The 22790-nt window shown below is 44.1% G+C and overlaps 1 protein-coding gene across 2 annotated transcripts in view; it reads left to right on the top strand.

Moving 5' to 3' along the window:
- The window catches only part of Nfkb1 (nuclear factor kappa B subunit 1), a 109305-nt gene that overhangs the window by 35422 nt on the left and 51093 nt on the right, over positions 1–22790 (top strand). The gene's annotated exons all lie outside the window — the stretch shown is intronic.

Raw genomic sequence — 22790 nt, 5'->3', positions numbered from 1 at the left:
AAACTTTGAGCCAGGTGCCATAGTGCATACCAGTAGTCAGTCCTAGGACTTGGGATGGAAGGGGCTGGAGTATCAGGTGTTCAAGGCCCATCTCAGCTAGATAGAAAGTTTGAGGTCAACCTGGCCTATGTGAGACCCTGTCTTTAAGAAAACCAAACAAACAAAATGTCTTTGCAACAAGTTCCAAATGCTGGGTTTATAAAAATTTCATGACAAAACAGTTGACAGACTATATAGTCATAGAGTATATTATTTTAGGTCATAAATCCAGACCCTAAGTGATGAGCTGAATGGGTTTCAAACAAGCTTCCAACTGCCCGACATAAATGCATGAATACTGCTAGTATAGACTTCATGAGGTGTTTTAGAGTTTAAATGAGGAACCATGCTTAGGCACACCATAGAGATCCTGACAGGGACCCTGTGCAGTCACTCAGAAGGAGTTCTGTAGCCTGTGGAATGGGGGTGAGGTTAGATGCAATTTCTCAGTCTTTAGCTTCTTTCATTGGTGATTTAATTGAGAATATTTTTCTCTAGTTCTGAATTGTTTTGTTTTTCGAGACAGGGTTTCTCTGTGTAGCTTTAGATAAGTTTTTTATTTTACTAATTCATTGCCATATTTCAGAGACTGATAATGCTTTTGCAGGGAAACAAAAAATTGCAATTGAGTCAATTAGTCATTTATTCAGTAATTCAAGCTTAGACTCATAGTTACCAGAAGTAAGAGTTGCCACTTCAGCCTCTGGCTACCTGCTAGCATTTGTAAACTCAGTTTCTGACACTGGAAAATTGATCTTTGATTTTGCCACCCTAATAGTTTGTTCCTCCTTTTCATACCCTACTTCCCGGCCCAGGCTTTCCTAGTTTCTTTCCGTGTGTCTAAAATAAAGAGCCACCTCATTTTTTATCTTTCCCGTGAAGCTCAACTGCTAGCCTGGATTCTATGAGTCACGTTTTCATTTTAAGACTCTTGGCTGTAGTTGGGGAATGAAAGGTATTTTTCTTAGTAAAGGTAATTGGATATAGAAGTGCAATGTTTTTAGTTTGCAAAGGCCACAGTTATATTAGACAGTGGTTTTTTTTTTTTTTTTTAGAGAAATAGAACCGATAGGATAGAGGTGAGTGGATAGATGATTGATTGATTGATTGATTGATTGATAGGAAGGTAGATAGATGATAGAATCAGCTGTTCTCTTATGAAAGACAAGAAGTCCTATTGTGGGGTGCCTCTAATATGTACCCCAGGATGCTGGTAATATTTCAAGCACAGAAGTCTGAGCACCAGGTGACGGATGGGACTCTGAGTGTAGGACCTGGGAGTGCTAATGCTAGTGTAAGCCTGGCAGTGTAGGGAGCCTGGAGTTCTGATACCCTGGGAGTGCAGGGGGCAAAAATGAGGAGTGCCCCACATTCTACTGGGGCAGAGGAAGGAGGAAGAAGAGGATTGGAGAGAGGATTCTCCCTGGCTTTTCCTTCTAAGGGGTTTCTCCCTGACTGGATGCGTCTGTCCACAGAGAGGGTAGATCTTCCTTCCTCAGTCCAGCACACTTGCCAGTCTCCTCTGGAAATGTGCAGACGCCGGGGCAGGAAAATGCTTTTCCAGCTTCTACATTGTCCTCTGTAGTTGACCACACCTACAGTTATCCCTGAGGACAGTCTGTCGCTTCCAGTCCTTTAGGAGCTGGGCACGGAAAGCAGAACAGACCAGCAGCAAAGAGAATCAATGCTTTTTTCAACATCAGTGATTTAGCATGTGTTTTCATCTATTACATACTCTTGTAATATTTATTAGCGCTGAAGAACTGGGGCTCAGAGTTAGGGCTAGGGCCTCTTTCCCTGCAGCTCCCTGGCCCTCCCATGGAGAGTATGCGCTGCAGCAGGGGCAGGAGCTTACAGACAAGACCTAGAGAAGTGTGGTAAACTAAGTCAGGGAGGATGAGAATTCTGGACAGCAAAGAAGAAACAGGCAGAGGGCATCTGGAGTCGGATCTTGGACTTTCCACCTGTCTCTGTGTGTGTCATATGTGAATATTGTACACATTTATGTGTCCGTGTGTGCGACAGGTAACTGAGCGTCACTTGTCAGCACTGACGCTGATGATGACCACCAAAGGACTAAGGTTAGGAAAAATTTAGGGATTCTGTGTGGGCCCTATGAAAGAAGCGTAAGTTGTGGTCCGCTCATGAACTCTTTACTTTAGTGGTGTTGGAATTTTGGGGCCCACTGTCGTGAAAATGGGAACATCTGTAGAACGCTGCCGGCATAATCCGTCCCCTGAGGTGGGCGCATGCACTCACTGAGAGAAATGACGCTCTGCAGCCTTGCAGTGCAAGGTCTGTGACCTTAGAGTAAGGTGGCAGGGCTGGGCTCGGCTCTTTCCTCACCCTCATCCCTAGACTCTGTCTCTGTGAACTCAGGCCCTGTTGCCCTGCCTCTTCCAGCACCCCCACCCTGCTGTCCCTGGAAGACTGGTGGTTGATGTGCTATAAAGATGGCAGTGAGGGTTTAAGGGCTATTGAAAGCTTTGGGGACTGGTCATGACTTGGGGCTCCGGGAATCCGGCTGTTCTTATGGAGTTTGTAAAGGCCCATCTTGTTGACTGTTCAGATTGGAGCCTTCGGTTGGCTTTCACACTAACTAGAGGGGGCTCCCAAAGCACGTCCTGTTAGAAGTGCTTAAAACTGTGGCAGATGACTGGGGTGCAAGCTCGGCTCAGATGCCTGTCACTGCAGCGCAGTCTTCACGTGTCTTTTATGCTCTTGATGAGCTGCTCTGGGATTACTTACTCCTGCGTCCTCATGGCTGTGGTTAGCTTTCTCTCCAGACTGAAGCATTCCTTTCACCACCTGTGGTAGCGCTGGGTTGGATTGGGGAATATTCTTTCTTTTTTAAGTCAATTACTTCACATTACAAAATGTTTCAAGCATACAAAATTTAAAATGTTATGTAGCAAATACCATATACCAAAACATAAATGTAAAAGATAGTACTATTTTGCCTATTTGCTGTTTGTGTATGCCTTTCTCTGGGTCTCTTTCTCCCTCTCTCTGTGAACTGCCGCGTAGCTACGGTAGAAGCCCCGCTCAGTCACTGCTTTGTCCTCCTGCCGTCCACATAGAAAAACCACTCTTCCGCATGGCCTTTCTCTGAGACAGCTTTACATTTTACCACATAAGTATGCATTCATAACTAAAATCACTTTCAAGAAAACTACTTTTTACTAGCTTTAACCCAAAGTTTTTATTATATATGATGGCTCCTCCTTTTCAAACTAAACAAGGGTTAAGACTGACCTGCCTGAAGATTAACACTGATCACTTTGATCCCGTCTGTTCCTTTTTACTAAAGTCTGAAGAAAAATGTCTTCAGAAACAGTACAGAATTTACACCGAGCCTCAAAGCAGAAAAGAAAAAATCATATTCAGGGGGAAAGCTAGGGAAAATAAATATGCAAAATTTAAGGAAGTTTTCCGCTTTTTAAAGACTGAGTAATCCATTGTCTGTCCTAAAGCTCTGCCTTGGGAGTTTGCTGGGCTCTGATTTCATTGGCGGCTCCTGAGAGGCAGCAGAGCAGGGGAGACAGCAGAGCCTCTTCTGGACCAAGCCTGTCACTGCCTGTTCCTGACTCAGCAAGGAGTGCTAAGGAAGGCTCACTGCCATCCTTTTCCCGAAAGTGCTGCAGACAAATTTTAAATCAAAGTGCCCTCCTCGAGCAGGTGGAGCAAGGCCAAGAGGAGCAGCTACAGGCGGCCTCAGGAGCGGTGCTGCGGCCTGTCAGCCGTGGCTCTGGGTCCTTCTGTGCTGGCCACCCTGTGCGGATTGCACATTGGCATCAGTGCCCCTCCTTTGTAGACTACGATCTATTTGTAATCATCAAACGCCAGAGCTTGAAACACTGCGGTGCCAGTATGACTGTTGCCATCCCCTTTTGGGCAGCTACTCCACGGCCCTTCCTTCTGGGGTTTTCTGTGCAGGGAAAGGGTGTCTGGGAATGTTTTGGTTAACAACAGCTTTGGCCCCGTCCTCCCCCCACTGTAAAGTCTGCTCTCTTAAGTGCCTCTCACTTCAGAATCCTTAATGTTAAGTTTCTGTCAAGATTAATACAGCCTGGGGATCTGCCGTGTGCTTTAGGATATCACATGTCTTTGCATAAGCTCCTTTTCTTTGCACAGGCATGTCTGAATCCGGAGGCTTGCCATCCTAAAGATCGAGCTGGAATACTAATTTTGAATAATTTAGCCTGATACAGTTACCTAACCTGCCAGGGGGAAAGATCACCATAACCGATGGGCGTGCGTTCAGAACCTAGGTCGTAGCATGTTTTAGGATGTCCTTTGACACTTTGATTTGTTTGCTGTGCTCAAAGAAAAGAGTCACATTCCTAGAGATACACACCCTGTGCTGTGTAACACATGTGTGTACGTGCACGTGTACGCACACACACACACAAACTTTATTGAAACAAGGGCTTTCTTTATAACTCAAGGTCCATGGATCCTTTCATGGTTTTGGAAAGGTTTGGGATTTGTGAGTTTACACATAGAATTTTATGTAAATTCATGTAGATTTAAAATCCTCGATATGTATAAGAATAATGCTGATGGATATTTGTAGCACAAATTCTAATTGGTTTTAATCATAAAAACCCTGAGTCAGATATAGGGGTAAATGCTGAAAAATCAGAGAAGTAAAGGAGCTAGCCACTAGAAAGACCTTTTACGTCTACCAAATCCTCAGACCAAAGTGGGCAAGATTCTGGCTCCACGAATGCTCAGACTGAATCCTGAATTCCTGTCTCTTCCCACCTTATGTTCCTTTCTCCAACAAGCCACATCACTTCCCATCCCCACCACCTCCCTAGGGCTGGGATTAAAGGTGTGAGCCACCATTGCCACCATGGCTAACTACTGTGGCTGGCTCTGCACTCTGATCTTCAGGAAAGTTTTATTTGTTAAAGCAATAACAAAATATCACCACAGGTACTGGCTTTTTGACAGCAGCTAATTAAACTGGTCACTGATCTCTCTCTCTCTCTCTCTCTCTCTCTCTCTCTCTCTCTCTCTTTCTATAGGATCTTACCATGTAGTGTAGGCTGGCCTCGAACTCACCATCCCACCTCTGCCTCCAGAGTACTGAGGAATTCCAGATATGCAGTAACCTTGAATATTTTCCTTCCTTCTTTTTTCATTTCTAAACTTTATATTTACATTTTTGCCCACTTTAGGTAAATTGAAGCACTTTGTGTTTCTCAACACGTAATTTAAGGCAGGTGCCCCTCAGTTTTCCAGTCAGTGGAAAAGATGTGAGATTTAGTGCCAACAGCCAGAAAAGGGGAAGTCTCAGTTAGTCATCTGTCTCCACTGGTCTGTCTGTCTGTCTCTCTCCCCGTCTTCCTTCCCGCTCCTCCCTTCCCCTCTCCCCCAACTCACACCTTTCTTTGATACTGATTAAATATGAAGCCATTTGTGGTTAAAACCAGAAAAGAAAAGGAAATTATTTCAGTAATATTCTCTTAGCATTGTGGCAGAGCCTGCACTACAAACATGTGGTGTCCTCTGTAAACCATCTATATAATTTTTTTTCTAAGTCACCTAGAAGTTTTACATTTGGCTCCCAGAATAATATTGACTTAGGGGATTTTAAAAAATAGCCTTTAAATCAGTGTTACCATTAGAAGTTGGAGAATGGTACTCATTGAAGGAACCTTTGGACATAAATCAGAGCAGTGAAAATTAATCCTGAGAATTAGCTAGGTCAGGCTTCTTGGGTTTGCAGGTTGTCTGAATTTCTAGGCCTGGCATGGAGGCCTTTCCTCTCCCATCCCATGTCTCTCTGCTTACATGTGTGTTCTCAGCATGACTATTCTTAGAGTCATCTTTGATTGAAGTGGTCTCTGCTTGAGGAAGATTAGTGTATCCACAATTCATTTCAGGAAGCCACATGATGAGGCCTCGTGGTCCTCAGATGCCTCCAGGTACCTTCTCCATACTCAGAGAGCCCTCAGTCTTTGGCAGGGATGCTGCTGCTGACTCTCCCACAGACCCCATCCTTCCCCCTGGGTGGACTCCAGGTCAGAGCCTTCCAAATGATGTCCGTGAACGTTTGGAACATGTTCTTGAGGTCTAGTGGAGGTTGGCTGGAGGACACACGCAGAATTTCACTGTCACCTTTGGCTCTGGTGCGCCGAACAGAGGGACCTCAGGGTAGCTGCTGTGCTCGGGGCAACAGGGTAGCTGGCTGTGTTCATTTACACTTCTCCTTCGGTTATCACAGCAACAGAAGTAAGGTCTGCAATTCTCTCATTGTCCATGACGAAGGGGAAGTGTAGAAAAAGCTGAGACACTCTGCCTTTCAGGGATGAGGCCCAGGGTTCTTGTGTGAGCAGTGTAATGTGTAATCCCATGCTTCTTAAATAAGAAGGCTCTTATTAAAGGTATCACCAAACTAGGGCTGCCATCGGCCTAACTAGCAGTTGTACAAACAAGATAAAAACTGCCATTTCCTCGGGTTTAAATGTGTTGTTACTATTTATTTCTCAATAACAGTTGCTAAAGATAGTACGTCTATATACATTATGTAAGTAAATGATTCGCTATAAAAGAATGAAAATTTTCAATGATCTATTATTAAAAGCTCAAAAATCACTCAGCTATTATAATTTGAATCTACCACACAGATGGCTAGAACCCATACTCTTAAGCACATAGAATACTGCTAATTACAATGCTAAGTATTTCTCTCTACTTAGAGTGTCCCTTAGACCTGTAGTTCTGAACAGTGGTGTGCCTATTCAGAAATGTCCAACTACAGAGATATGTAGGGCCCTGCTCGCGTATGTAAAACATGGCGTGCCATCTAGTTTTCTAGATGGGACAGGTTTCTGGGGTCATTTCCTGAGGATATCTGTATTTTATAATGATGATACATGCTAGCATGGCTGAAAAGAAGTCATGTATCTTCAAGGAATAGGATATTATATCACTGTGTTTTTAAATGATAATTGAGAATCTATGTGACCTGAAAAACTGCTTACGGTAGGGTATTAAGACAGGTAGGCTTGCAAGACCTGTGAGGTGGCTCAGCGGGAAAGGCGTTTGCCGCTGAGACCGACATGGGTCTGACCACCCGATCCACGTGGTGAAGGAAAACAGACTCTGAGAGTCCTCCTCAAATCCTCACATGAACAGTGTGTGCTACTCCCCAAAGCCAACACTAAGTAATAAATAAATGGAATAAGAAAGACAAATAGGATTCTAAATTACCCCTTCTAATAATTCAGCTGTTAGCCTCTGTGCAGCCTAGACTGAGGCAAGTGTGCACGCTTCAGCTTTATTTACCCACAAAAGAAACTGAACTGGTTGAGTCTGGACTCCTGCTTGAGCGGCTGGACTTTGGACTGAAAGGCAAGTGCGGTGAGTCAGACTCACCTAGCAGCTCCAGTAGGTGTTAGCTGCAGGAAGGAAGCATAAAGACACACAGCGGCACACACTGATTTCCTCACAAGCCCATGGGGACAAGCCAGGATGGCTCCCAGGCTTCACTCGACAGAAAACGTTCCTTTCAACTTCTTGAAAGTGTTGGCCTTGTTCAGTTCCCAAAGCCTTGTGAGTGGATCAGGTAATTCTAACAGAATAAAACACCAAGAGATGTCCCTCCTACAGAAATCCTCCCCTGTACCAGAGACACAGCAAACCTTTTCTGTAATATATAATTAGACTTGTAAAAAAGTATGAAAATGTAGGTTACTTGAGAAAGGGAGAGGTAGGGGAGAAAGATCAGCAGGGAGCATATATGAATATGTCACAATGAAACATGTTTTTGTGTGCAGTTTTCAGAGTGCATACACAGACACATACTCAAGGAGACAGAAGGAGAGAGGACTCAGGTGCCGTTGAAACTGTGGGGGTGTAGAACGCATGGGAGGTCTTCGTGCACTCTGGAGTCTCCCTGCCCTAGAACTGACTACCGACCCGAGTCTTTCAGAGGCGTGGTTTCTAGTTGCCTCACAGAAATAGATAAGGTTTGGGCCTTTCCTGTCTGAGGTACTGGAACTGAGTCCCCCTGAAGTCAGGAGTTTCAGTTTCTGTTAGCGGGTGACCTTCAGAGCGATAGTGAAGGGGCAGGTTCCAGCCTGGACCCTGACGAATCAAAAGGTGTGATATCTCTAGAGAGTCAGTTCTGGCTCCTGCAGACACAGAGCTCAAGTTTATGCTCTAGAAACCCCAAGTCTAGAAATGAACAGGGCGAGTCCAGGTCTGGGGATGCCCTCCATCCCGGGCAGGGAGAGACAACATATAATCTGTTTGAGTGTGGACTAGATCACAAATAAAAACTATATGCAAGCAAGTCAGTATTTTCATCTGCAGACCAGTGAAAAGTAGGAATAAATCCCCAGGATCTTTACATACCTGAGTTATCAGCTGTTTGATACGTAAATACAAAATAAGTTAGCTTATACTTGAGAAGATTTGGGAAATGTAACCAGGCCAGGAAGAATGAAGGCCAAGTACATGTTTTTCAAATCATCTATCACTGAAATAGTCTAGACATTGGAGAAATAGTCATCGGATGGGAAGCGGATAGTGCGGTTTCTCGAGGTGGAAGAGAGAGACGTGGTGGCTGGGGTGAAGAGCAGTAAGCGTGTATCTGCGGTCCTGGGAGGAGGGAGCACGGCAGCAAATGTGTGCTTCTCCTCCCTGGGCCCCGGGCTGGCGTGCAGTGCTCGGCTTGTGACAGCCTAGTCAGGGTTTTTAGCACCAGCTGAGACGTGGCCTCCAGCACCGGCTGTAAGGTTGCTCTCTAGAATTGCGCTTATTAGCGGTGTTATTCAGTGTGGCTAAACCTCAACTTCTACATCTGTGAAACTGGCATAGAGAACCAAATCTATAGAATACGTGGGTAAATTCCATTGTTCATTGTTCAGCATTAAAACGTAATTACTTCTGTTTAGTTTAAAAATTCATGAAATTGACACCTATTCCAAAAGCTTGTATCTAGAGGTAACACCTGATGTTGTAGGAAGCTCACAGAAAACAAGAGGGCAGAAGGAAGTTTTCGTTTCTTAGGCCCCTCACTGCATCCTGGCAGGTCCTGTGCATCTCATTTGTACGACTGTCATACTCATTTCCTAGGCACCATAACAAATAACCGCAGTCTGGGCCATGGTAAACAACACGTTTATTCTTCCGAAGTTCCGGAGGCTCCAGGACCCGCAGTGAAGCTGCCAGGGGGGCCATGCTCCCTCCGGAGGTTTCAGGGAAGAATCAGTTCATGCCTGTTCTGAGTTCTGGGTGGCTCTGGCTGTCCTCAGCACGCCCCAGCTTGCAGCTGCCTCTCTGATCTCGGCTTCTCTTCACATGGCTGTTCTTCCTGACTTTGTACCTAAACCTCCCCCTCCTGTCTCTCATCAAGACACCAGCCAGTGTGGTTAGAGACAGCCATATTGTGTAACGGACCTCTTCTTGATTAGTTGCATCAGTAGAGCGTCTATATGTAAGTGACGTCATGTCATGAGCTCCGGAGTGGTCATGGAAGAGAGGCGCTCTTCCTCTCATTGGCTGTAAGCGCCATGCGCACTGGTGAAGCTATGCTCCTGAGGGTATGCGCTAGAGGCCATGCCATTCCGTGCAGCATTCAGAAAGCAACTCACGTGCCCCTTTGTTACATAGTTAGGTTGTGCTGGAAAACCTTTCGGGTCTGAGGGATTTGCCCGCATACTGGTGTTTTGAATATTGTTTTCTAGGCATTTCTGAATTCCTATTGAGTGGATGGAGGGTATGTAATAAATGTTTGGCAGCAGGCCCTTGGTTGTAGCTCATCTGCCAGTTTTCTTCCCACAGTAAATTTCAAGGTACTAATATGAAGTCAACTGGCTTGCAAAAGTGAGAGTTTAACCATCAACTCTGTGAGCTAATCAACCCATTCCCAACATAGTACTTCAAGATTTCATTAAACCATTCTAATTTACAAAATCACATCTTGGGTGTGAACCCAGTGAACAATAGTTAGGTGCAGAGAAGGTGATACATTTTTTCCCAGAGGAAGTGGGTTCTATATGCATATGTTACACAATGTCATTCCCAAAGATTTGCAGGATCTGAGTAAACCCGCTGTGTGCTACAGTGGAGACTTCGTCTTATGACAGCTGAGGAGAGCTGTGGTTTAGTGGAGGAAGGCCGTGTTTGAAAGTAAAGCCTCCATCTCATTCCCTGTTGTGCCGCTTGCTGGTGGGGCAGTCTTCGGCAGGTTGCTGAAGCTCTTCAAACTTTGCTTTGTTTATGAGATGAAAATAGAAACAACTACTTTGCAGGAGTTGTGTGTGGTTAAATGAAAAACCAAAAACCAACAAGCTGGCATTGTTCCTGGCACATGTGTGGCTTTAAATCCTCATTTGGGACATGTGTGTAGGCTTAATAAAAAGCCATGAAGATGCCTGTTATTTCCACAAGAGGAGAGGTTAACACTAGAATGATTCCTGTGTGTAGAAGGTAACCAGCAGGTTTTTTTGTTTGTTTGTTTGGTTGGTTGGTTTTGGTTTTTTGAGACCGGGTTTCTCTGTAGCCTTGGAGCCTGTCCTGGAACTAGCTCTTGTAGACCAGGCTGGCCCTGAACTCACAGAGATCTGCCTGCCTTTGTCTCCCAAGTGCTGGGATTAAAGACGTGCACACCACTACCCGGCTGCCAGCAGTTACATGTACAGCGAACAAGTGGTCAGTATGCAGGGAGAATCGTCTAAGGGAGCACTGGTTCTCCATGGTGGAGCTAACGGAGGCACTGGACTGCACGTGTGTCCACTCCTGCTTGCTCCTCCTTAGCCTACTCCTCTGCAGCGAGGACAGCCACACCCAGTCTTGGCTAGACACTATAACGGATCTTAGGCATAGCACCAACCTTTTCCTGGTTAAAACTGGCTTTTCTGCCTCAGTTTCTAAGCCCATTTTAATCTTCCAAGTGCAAAATACGATTTAAAAAAAGAATACTAGAAAGGTTTAAGCAAAATGGTCATTATTTTAAAAACTCAAAATTCTAAGGGAAGAATTGATTAGTAAGCACCAAACTCTACTGTACTCGTAGAAAAGCTCCCATTGGGCTTTTCTGCATCGCCCAGCTCTCCCCTAAAGACTTGCACAGCCAAGGCTCACTGACAGGAGCCCAAGTTTCTCCAAAAGCTGACATCAAAGCTTACGTTCCCCACCTGGCCATCCCTAGGCCATGGCTGATCTGAGTTTAGAACCACCTGTCCTACAGGTAGCAGTGCTGTGTGACTGAGAGTGGGGTGCTGCAGCCATTCCCACACTCCGGCCCTGATCCCGGAAGTGGGGTCAGCAGTTGACAATGAACATGTGGAAGAAATTGAGTTTGGATCACCAAGCAAAGATCTGTGTACTAGTAAAGTATAGAGAATCCAAAGACACAAGTGTCAATTAATTCTTCTGTTAATGGACACTTCTATTCTAGTCTATGATCAGCCTAAAATCTCTCAACTCTTAATTCCTAAAGTTGTGCAATCCTGGGTTGTTCTTTTGAAGAATGGCTGCTCCATGCCACTCCCAGTGTGAAACTTTTGTTTAAAAATAAACCAAAAAATTGTTATTTACAAATATCACTTGCATTTAATAAAATTTCACAAAACACAAAACAAATGTGCAATGAAGAGTAAGTGCCCCTCTGCCCAAGATTCCTTTCTTCCCTGGGAGAAGACTCAGGAACCCCAAACCTCCCCTGCGTTTACAGTCCACCATGTGTCCTTATGGCTGCCAGCACTTTCACACAGCACATCCAATGCATGTCGGTGTGAGCACATCTATAAAACATCCATTGCTGATCTTAAACATTCTGCAGTATCCCCCAAAGACCTCTCAGAAAGTAAGATTGCATGAATAGCAGCACAGCCAGATGCAGATACAGACCCGTCCCCTTAACTGTGTAACAGTGAGCCGCCGCCTTCTCTGTGCCCCTGTAGGACTAGCATAAGAACCGCTCCATACCTCAGAATGTTATTGGGAATATTAAATGAATTAGTGTTGTGAAGGGTCCTGTCTGCCCCAGGGAAGTGCTCTGATGGGTTTTCATATCATTCTACTCTGTCAAGACTGTGTGGCTTTCCGTGGCTCACAGGCAGCTTCTCCTAGCCATTTGGGACATGCCGTCTTTTTCATGTCCCAGTCGGCCTTCTGTCAGAGGCCGAGCTCAGTAATCCTGACTGACAGTAAGTTCTGACTTATCCTAAGGTCTCTGCTGCTTTGGAATGTTACATCATTGAGATAGCATTTGAAAAAGATTTATGTATCTTTATTTTATGTGTATGAATGTTTTACCTACGTGTATGTGCCTCATATGTGTGCAGTGCCCATGGAGGCCAGAAGAGGGCATTGGAACCCCTGAAACTGGAGTTACAATTGGCTGTGAGCAGCCACGTAGGTTTTTTATAAGACCAGCTAGTGTTTTTAACCACTGAGCCATTTCTTCAGCCCCAGACATAAGATTTAAAAAAAAAAAAAAAGCATATTTTTTTTTGAGACAGGGTCTTACTATGTAGCCCTAACTGGCTGTGAACTCACTATATAGATAATGCTGAACTTGAACTCACAGGCGTTTGCCTTCTTCTACCTCCCAAGTGCTGAGATTTAAATGAGATTAAATTGTATGTGCCACCATACTCAGCCCTTTTCTATTATAATATTTGTATTCCTTAGAAATTCATAAAGTATATTGTGATTATATTCACTCTTTCATAATCCCTAACTTCCCCAGATCCACCCTCCACCTCCTCACCCCCTCCCATTTTCTTTTCTTTTCTTTTTTTTTTTTTTTCTCTTTTGACCCACCATGTCCAATTCGAGCAGCCCGAATACTCATGGATGTCATAAACATTTTCTTTTCATAACTGGCATTCCATGCATTTGGAGGTCAGAGGATGGCTTCGCAGAGTCTCTCTTGGTTACCACTGTGGTACGCACTCCAGCCTCGCCGGCCCTCTGCTTACAGCTGACTCTCCTGCCTCTGCCTGCATCTCTCTGCAGGTGTGCTGCATTGCAGATGTGCACCACGTTCAGCGTTTCTGCCTGGGTTCCAGGGACCACACCCATGTTACCAGGTGTGCACAGATAGTGCTTTTTACCGGTGAGCCTCACTGCGGCCCTGAATTCTGATTTTTTTTTTAACATGGCTTTATTTTCACTCTTTGTTGGGTCATTTATTTCTTGCCTGTTTGATGATATAGTTTTCAATGTGGTGACGCCTTCAGGAAGTCTGCCCAGATTGTTCCCGTCCACCAGCTCACTTGGGTGAGTTCTTAGGTTCCTTCCTCATGGGCACCTGCCCGGTGGCATGTCTGTCATACTGACTCACTTCCTCATCTCCTCGTCTCTAGGCCTTACTTCTTGAAGCCAAGACCCATGTCTCATTAGTTTTCCTACAGGGAGATCTACAGGAAATATTTTGCTAAATTAAATTTCTTTTCATTCTTTGGATACTCAGTTATTGCTCCAGTTAGTAATAGAAATACTCAATCGGTAATGGATGTAAGAAGACACACAGTCTTACTAAGCTCTTGTTGCAAAACCTTTTTGAGCTCTTCCAGGAAAGTGTTATTATCCCAGTTTTTCGTTGGGTTTGATGAACACTTGAACAAAACCAGCTTGTCTTTCTGCCTCGCCTCTCCTGGATTTCTGTATCTTCTAATTACTTTCTCCACCCTAGACTTCAGGTTCAGCTACTTGGTTGACTTCATCATTTGGATATCTGGTAGACTTACCAGGTTGAAAGGTGAATTCTTAATTCCCCACTTGAAGTCTTCCATTCTTAGAAGTGGAATTCCCCCAGTTTCTTGACCCTTCTCTCCTGAGCTCCATTTAAAATCTATCCTACTGGCTATACCGTCAAACTGTTCAGAATCCAATTGCTTGTTTCCTCCTCCACTCCTTAAGCCCTGGCATAAACCACCATCTGCCTTCTAATGGTTTCAGTATCCATGGGTGAGTCTTTTCTCAATCAAATATTACTAATTGATTACAAATTTGGGGTTTTCTGTTTCTGCCGATTGTTTTATATTTCTTGTTAGTTGGCACTTAACTTTTCCACTTTTCAAATTAGTTTTCTCTTCACACTCAATATTTTTAATACAGTTTAAACATTCCTAATTTGAAAATATAAAAGCAAAAATTCTCTGAAAGGGCCAGGGAGAAATGGCTCATTGGGGTAAAGCACTCATCATACAGGCCTGAACACCTGAGTTTGAATCCCCAGATCCCACTTTACAGCTGGATGCAGAACAGTAGTGCATGGCTGTCATTCCAGTGCTCCTACAGAGAGATGGGAGGTGGGCACAGGAGAGTCCCTGGGAACTCATGGACCAGCTAGCCCATGTAGGGGTTGTAGCCCGTGTAGGCCAGTAGGGGTTGGGAGGAGAGAAAGACAGAAACAGACAGACAGACCTGTCTCAAATAAGATGGGAGTTCAGATTTTTAGAAACACCCAAACTGTAAAGTTTGTACAAATATTTCAAAATTGAAAAGTTTCAAAATCTGAAGCGTGTTTGGTTCTAAGGACATCAGATAAATACAGTTTTGGCTTTTTGTGTCATTCCGGGCACCATGTACCATCTCTGCCATTATTTACTGTGATGTTAAAATTGTACTCGTCACCACCTGTGGAAGTCTTGCATGCCTGCTCTCATGTCCTTTAGACATGGCTCCATCCACTGTGAACCATCCACTGGCATGGTCTAGAATCTTCCTCCGTCTTCCTGCGCTGCCCTGAGATGACTTAGCTGTCCATAACGCTGTCCTCTTCGCAGAGAGGCTTTTTCTAGACTCCCATTGGTCTAGATGGTTGGTCTTTTTTAAGTCTTGAGTTCAAAGCCTGTTGCACACCTCTGACTGTGGCCAGCATCACAGGCTTTTCTCCCCTCACCTCCAGCCCATGTTTGTATCTCCCTTCCCCAGTACTGTAAACCTCATTTCCAATAATAGGAGTAATTCCTTTCTGGTTAGTTGGCCCTACAATATTTTCAAACACGCAGGGAGATAGTATGGTTGTAGAGTTACTATGCTAATATCAGCCTTGTCAACTTAACAAATAGAGTTGAAATTTTCTTTGCATTTCTAAACCAGAATTCAGCAGAGAATCATCAACCGGAATAGTACTTTCTGTGGTTACGTTTTTCCCTTAAGTTATAGGGTTAGATTCTTTTGTTTATGTTGAATTTTAGGAACCTTCCTATTCCTACTGACTGTTTTTGAATGGTGGTATTTATTAGCCCCTCATACCCTTTCATGTGCAGGAGACAAACTGAACCCTTTAGAAACTATTGTAAAATCAGTTGGTCTTGTTATCCTTTAATCAGAGTCCTGACTAATTGGTTATTTTAGAATCCTAACCCAGTGAACTCACTGTGCTCCGTTTCAGTTTTGGACGCCATGGCCTTCCTCACATTCGTGAGTACATACATAAGTCACTTGCTAGGCGTGGTGCTGGCTCTGTTGTCACACACATGAATGAGATTATTCCTCTGTCTAGATCACAGGGACAAGCAGCAGATATGTATGAGATGGTATTGGGTGTTTCCTGGGAATTTTCGGAGGATTCTCTGCAGTCGGTGCATATGTGTACGTGTGTGTGCCTGGGGTGGATGGAGCCCCCCCCCCCTTACTGGAATGCACTCAGCTCTATAGTCATTCTGCTTCTCTAATGATGGAATGCCAGAGGCACACCGAATGGTGTGCTTTTCACACTGGATGTCAGAGAGGTAGGCACATCACACCCTGTCTGCCTCACTGCCTCTGCATAAGACGCATAGCATGCTGAGATGATGGAAAGAGACTGGCGGTGCCTGCTTTGGCCCTTCGGAGACTAGCAGCATCTTCTGAGTTGGTGATGTCATCGTGGAGAGATCAGCCCCAGGCATTTGTTCCTAACCATTTCAATATATGCTTAGGCTCGATGTCTTTAAGGTTCTTATCAATTTTTTGATAAGAAGTGATAGAAAACAAATTCTTTAGATTCAAAGTAATTTTGAAAGCTGGAGCAAACTGCCAAATTCTTAAGCCTTGATGTTGAACAGAGACACACAGAGCAGAAGGGTGGATCAGCAGCAGAACATGCAGAGAGCATGTTGTTGATACACTCAGCACGTTCCTGCAAGGGCTGCAGCTGCCAAACAAGTCACTCCTCATCAGGCGACATTAGTGGAAACATGGTGTATAAGCCCCAAGAGGTGGTGGTCTCCCACCTACCCTGGCGAAAGATCTGATATGTGTGCGATGTGCTGAGCAGAGCGTAACCATCAGCTGAGTGGGTTCAGGTCAGGCTGGCGGAGTGACCGCGCTCGAGCCTTCCTCGTGTGAGAAGCGATTGCTGAGCCTGGGGATATTTCCGGCTTACAGGATAGTCTTGTTGCCCTCAAGAACTTGAATAGTTGTCATGGGAGAAGATAGGACGTGCCCTGTTGCCACGGTGAGTTGAAGTCCCAGAAGACACAGGTTTCGTGGGAGTCACAGCTCACCCAGGACAGAGTGAACTTGCTGTCGCCGCAGTGGCTCAGAACTGTCCTGAAAGACTACAGAAGGAAGGAAGGCTGGGCGGACCTGAGCTCTACAGTTGGAAAATATATATATATAGCTCTAGAAAGATTTTTCCTTAATAAATCATAACTTTATAACAAGATTTGGCTAATCAAGATTACAGGAAGTTATACTTTTCTGATAGATAAGCAAAAACCATAGATGCTGGTGTCTTGTTGGCCATTGTCTCCAAGGCTCAAAGGGCATGGCTTACTTCTTACACTGTGTGTCAGTTTATTAACAACGGCCAGTTTAGGTACAACATGAAAGGGCTTGATTTGGTTTGGTCCAGAAAGACCAGGTATAGCGTGAATTTTTTTGAATCACCTGCTGACGTTCTCCTCGAAATCAATAGAAGCTTGGTGTTTCCCCCTTCTGTTTTGTTTACATCATGCTGTGCAGAGCACGCACTGCTTTGGTTAACCTCAGTCTGACACTCTGGTTGTCATTTCTCTTTTGCCACGCTCCCGTCTTGGGGCGTAACACGACCCATGGAGTGTCGCCAAGAAGCAAAGCAAAATTTCCCAGGTCTACTTGCTTGTAATTCTCCTTCTTTCGTAGGGGTTTTCCACAGGAAGTGGCAAAGTACTGCAGTGCGCTTTGTCTTGTGTACTTTCCTCCCACTTTTCTTCTTCCCCAGTGCCCTCCTGTCCCTTGTATTGTGGCCCTATTTACCATGGAACAAACCAAATTCTACTCAGATCAGGGCCCTGACTTCTGGCCGTCAGTTAAAGCCTGGTTGCTTCTCTATAGTGGACTTCTATGGTGGTGGTAGAGTTGGTTTTCTAACTAAGAAAACATCCAGACATGGGCTAGAGAGACGGCTCCACAGTTAAGAGTACACACTGCTCTTGGGGGCCCAGGTTCAGTTCCCAGCACCCACATCAGGCAGCTCACAACTACCTGTAACCCCAGCACCAAGGGATCCAACACACTCTTCTGGCCTCTGTGGGTGGTTGCACGACTATGCACATACTCACCACAGTCACACGTATATACATAATTTAAAATAAAATAAAATCTTAAAATATTAAGAGATATATACCCGGAGAGTGATTATATGCCTCTAAGAAAAAATAAATAAATCAGTGATATTTAATAACATATAAATTTGGACATTATAGAATCAAAAATATTCCTAATTATCCCAAATTAAGTTGGGATCAAAATCATTTTGAGGGATGTCTGGAGAGATGGTTCAGTGGCTAAGAACTCTTGACTGCTCTTGCAGAGGACCCAAGTTCAGCTCCCAGAACTGACATGACAGCTCACAACCATTTGTAACTCTAGGAGATCTGGTACCCTCTTCTGGCCTCTGCGAGCACCAGGCACATGTATGGTACACATATATTCAGGGGAAATACTTATATACATGAAACTAAAATAAATTTTAAACTATCATTTTAAGATAATGCTAGAAATTTTTCATGAATCATCTCTGTTTTCAGGAAATAAACAGGTCAGTGACTTAAATTTTTGTTTTGGACTTACTTTCCCCAATGTGTTTTAGACTGCTTAATTTTTAAGTTTATACAGATTTTTTAAAAAAATTTTTTTAAAATAGCTTTATTTTATTTTATTTGCTTGTTGTGTCCCCCACCCCCATGATCACATTGCTGACATCCCCAGTATTGTCAGTTCTGAGCTCCCCAAGGCAGAACCTTCAGCAGAGTCATGGAGAATAAACACATTGAATACCTAGTCTCAGCCTTGATGGAAAACGTTGAAATCATTGCCTAACATAAAGGTTTTTCTTTGTCTCTAAATTTTGATTTTCCATGCTATCAGAGGCCCCCTTGACACAGGTAATTTGAGTGTTGATTGTGTGTTTTCTCGGTTTGTAATTGTGGTTAAATGTATTTAAAACAGTCAGTTTTAAAGCTGTTTGCGTGGTCAGGGCTTTTTCCAACTCAAATTCTGTGTTGTCAGACCTTTTTTTCCCCTTCTGTTTTAGATTTGTGACTGGTGACCATTGTCCTATATGTCTTACATATATAGTTTAGGGAGCCATAGCATTTTAAAGCTAAAGCTGTGTTGACTATGTCCTAGAAATTTTACAAAGGAAGAGTTCAGAGACCAAAGTGATTGTCAGTTCTGAGCTCCCCAAGGCAGAACCTTCAGCAGAGTCATGGAGAATAAACACATTGAATACCTAGTCTCAGCCTTAATGGAAAACTTTGAAATTCAAACAAAATTACAGCAGTAACTAGGGACGTAGACCTCCACAAGTCACTGAACCTGAAAATTTGCAGATTCCTAGCCAGACCTTTAAAAAAACTATATGTGTGTGTATGTATATAGACATATATGTATATAGTGTATATATGTACATATATCTATACATATACGTGTGTATGTGTGTATGTGTATATATTTTTTACTTCAAACTAAGTAAAGCTTCCTAATTTTGTGCTCATGTGAGTGTGTGTGTATGTGTGTGGTCAGAGTGGAGAGTTAAATATTTTTGAGACAGGTAAGCTTTGGTAAGTTTCTCCTGACAGGAAATACAAAATGCATCTGCCATAGACAGACTAGTTCTCCCTTTGTACCAAATGGAGATTTCGTAGCATTCTGTAAGTTTGAGAATGACAGTTCAGACTTTTTATAAACATCCCTGTTGTTATCTTCAGTCCTGAAGTCACAGTTTAAAGCAGGGTAAAGCTTCCTAATTTTGTACTCCTAGATGTTTTTCTTTGAGTTGGAAACATAAAGGAATGTGTGAAGCTGGGGTGGCCTCGTGTGGGAGGATGGCTCCTGTGTCTGGAGCAAGGGAAGCCTGCCTCCTGTGCTGCCCTGCTGGGCCTTGCTGACAGCTTACTGTGAGCTGCCTCCAAGTGACAGGCCTGTGACCCTCCACCCAGTCTCACTTCTGTTTTATCTGGAACCTGCTCTGATCACGTCCCACCCAGATGCCACTTTGACCAGGCCCTAGCACAATCAGGATGTTGTTTCCCAGGGGTGAATTTGTGAGACTTGAAGATGCTTGAGCATTTCTGCTGCTAGTCTCCCCATAAATGAGTTACATCTGCGAGTAGAACGCCCTAAGGGAGTACAAGAGTTTCAAAAAAAAAAAAAAATCCTCTTTGGAATTTCAGTGCCAAGTTGGTGTTCTTAATTTCAGTTTCCAGCCAAAGAGCGAGAACGGTTTCACAAGCTGTTGGCTTTGTGCGCTCACCTTTACTAGCACTTTCCAGATCCTGCAAATCAGATTAATGAGATGAGGCTGCCTAGAGGGCCCCTTCCAGCAGCCCGTAGTCAGGGATCCTAGGAGCCGATGTCAGCATCCACTCCCTCCTGCCTTACTCATCCCTCAGATCTTTTAACAAACCATTTCCAGAAGCCACTGGTGCTGCATCTCTGAGATGCAGTGAGGTCCTCCCGAGTGTTGTCCTTGCTGCTCTGTGCTGGCTGGCGGCTGTGTGAGAAAGGCCTCAGTGCAACTGTTTTGTTTTGGTTTTTACTAAATGCATACGTGATCTTATGGCTCTAAAGTAAGGTAGGTCCATGTGAGCCGCCATTCAGAGTATCTACAGGAGGATTCCTGTCCAGGATTGGGGTGCTATCTTAAAGAATGGTAGGCATTTGAAAGCATCCATCTAGCTCAAGAAAACAGCACCTGTAAAAAATCAACAGGCTCAGAAATAGAAATCTCACAGTTTGGACAGGAATAGTGAGCAATTCGCTGCAGCAAAGTGTTCTTAAAAGGGACCAAGTAAAAATATTTTTAGAATGAAATAATAGAGACAAGTTGTGTAAGAAGCTAGAATGTATTTTATTTAAGAAAATAGAAACACATACTATTATGTCTTGTGTTTCAGGTGCATAAACCTAGTAGCTGTTGCAAAAGGGTCCCACGATGGAAAGGCCCAGAGATGGCGGTTAGAAGAATTTTATGATTCCTCATGAGTTACACTTAGGTTTTAAGCTAAGATGGGTAAACTAAGGCAGTGAGAACAGAGGAAAGAGGGGAGTGCAGGGGGAGGGGGCGGTGCCCTTGCTCTGAAATTTGGCAGTTAAGATATCATAGGAGACGAAATGAGAAGCAGAGCACTCCCACATGGTAAGAACGTTTTGGTACAGCAGCTCTGTTTAACAGGAGGCAAAGTAGGTTTGGGAAGAAAGGTCCAGCCTGGGGCACGTTGGTTGGTAAACCTGCTGATAGCTGGAAATGTCAGACATGCTCATCAGGGTGGTGAGAACATTGGTTTTGGTTTTGGCTTTATGGGGGTGTTTTTTGTTTAGGGTGTGTGTGCGCTCCTTTGCACACTTGTGCATGAATACAGGTGTCCAAGGAGACCAGATCACATTGGGGCTAGAATTACAGGTGGTTGTGAGCCTCTCAAACCAACATGGCACTAAGAACCAAATTCGGATCTTCTGCAAGAGTAGTCTGTGCTCTTAATCACTGAGCCATCTCTCCAACCCATAGATATTAATTTAGTATCATATGGAGTCGATAATTCAACCCATAGTGGATGAATATCAAAAAGAGACCAGAGACTAAGAACCAAGAACCAGTGCTTGTTGAGACTGCTCCTGGGGTGGGGGGTGAGTGGGTGGGAAGGGCAAGCAGCCAGTGGTGTAGGAGAAGGGAGGTCAGGTCAGAAGAGGGGCTGAGCTTCCGAGGTCATCAGTGGGGTAAATAATAAGTGCCTAATAGGTCTGGAAACTTGAAGTCAGTCACAGCCTTTAAGCAGGTTTCATTTGAAGACTAATGGAATTAGTTAGGTTTCAGACAGCTTCAATTTGAGGTTCTTCTTGATAACTAGAGATGCTCTTGAACAGTTGGTAGAGAATGGCATATGAGCTAGTGTGAGAAGTGCCTTATCCTTTCTCACTGGCTTATAGAAAACATCAAATGAAAAAAAAAATGGTTCTGTTTTCTTGGAGTAGCACAAGACCCCATGTGTTTGAATAAGTGATGGCCTTTGTACTTAACATCACCAAGAAAGGGCTGCTGTCTTTAGAATAAGGAAGAAGAGGGCGTGTGTTCGTAACTAAGGGAAGGGTCCTTCAGATCCTTCCTGGGGTAGGGAGTAATTCAGAGAGATCTAGAATAAACATTGAGCGTAAAAACAAGATCACTGTTCCTGGAAAAAGGAACAGACACAGTTCTCTGAATTGGTGACAAGAGCCCTGAGCGTCAGTGACAGAAAGGAAAAGGCATTTGGGGGAAAGCTTGCATGCAGAGACTTCGCATTAGAGCCCAGGAAACCCCAGCAGCAGCTATCTGTGAGGGCAAGGGGAGATAAAGGACGATTATTCTGCCTCAAGATCTATACCAAGCAACTTAAGTGATCTGTCTCCTTTTAATACTTGTGAAAACCCAGAGACTGTGTTCTCATGTTCACGTTTTTCATATGAAAAGAAGTCAAAAGTTACTAACTTTCCCAGGGTCTGATATCAGCTGGTATTGGAGGGTCTGCGATTCAGAGCCAGCCAGTCTGCCCCCAATGCCTGTGTTCTTGCTGCATGAGATTCCACTAGTTTGAGGTCTTGGAGGTACAGCCCTGTGTCACATCAGGATGAGATCTTTTGGGGGAGGTACATCCATCCACCAGAGAAGGATCCTCTAGTCTGAGGAGTTGTGAGGCTGAGGAATTGAGGTGGAATAACAATGGGGACCCTGCAAGTGTAAGGGAAGTAAGAAAATCAGCGGAAGGAGACATATGAGGCAGGTGCAGGGGAGAGGAGGCCTCGGGCCAGCAACAGGCGGCTGACAGGGGTGGGGGGAGCAAAGGGCTAGCCTGGTCTTAAGGGAAGCGCTTGCCCTGCCTTGATTTTCCCAGTGATGATGACTGAACAGTCAATTTCCCACTGCTGCTGGGATCCCTAGAGGTTTCAGTATAGACTTCCAGTCTGGTAACAAGACCAGAGTCCCTGGCTAGACCCAGGCTAATGTACTCTGGTATATAATGATCACATTCTAGCTCAAGAAGCTTCTTGAGAGAGTGTATTAGGATCCAGGCATCGTTAAAGGTAAAAGAAAAATTAGCACTTTAATTTCTTCCCACCTAATACAAGTCTTAATATTTTAGTAATTTCTCATTGCTAAATAGCATTTTAATACTATCTCAATTGTTAGTTATATACATAGTAACAAGATAATATAACAGGAATTATTCCAGGCACTAAGGAATAGAAAGGATAAAAGAAAAAAAAATGCTTCCGTTCCTGTAGTTTACCATTCTTTTGAAGGGGTGAAGGGATTTCAAGACAGGTTTCCC

The sequence above is a fragment of the Chionomys nivalis genome, chromosome 18, assembly GCF_950005125.1.
Source record: "Chionomys nivalis chromosome 18, mChiNiv1.1, whole genome shotgun sequence".
Taxonomy (NCBI): domain Eukaryota; kingdom Metazoa; phylum Chordata; class Mammalia; order Rodentia; family Cricetidae; genus Chionomys; species Chionomys nivalis.
This window is presented reverse-complemented; position numbering and strand designations above follow the sequence as displayed.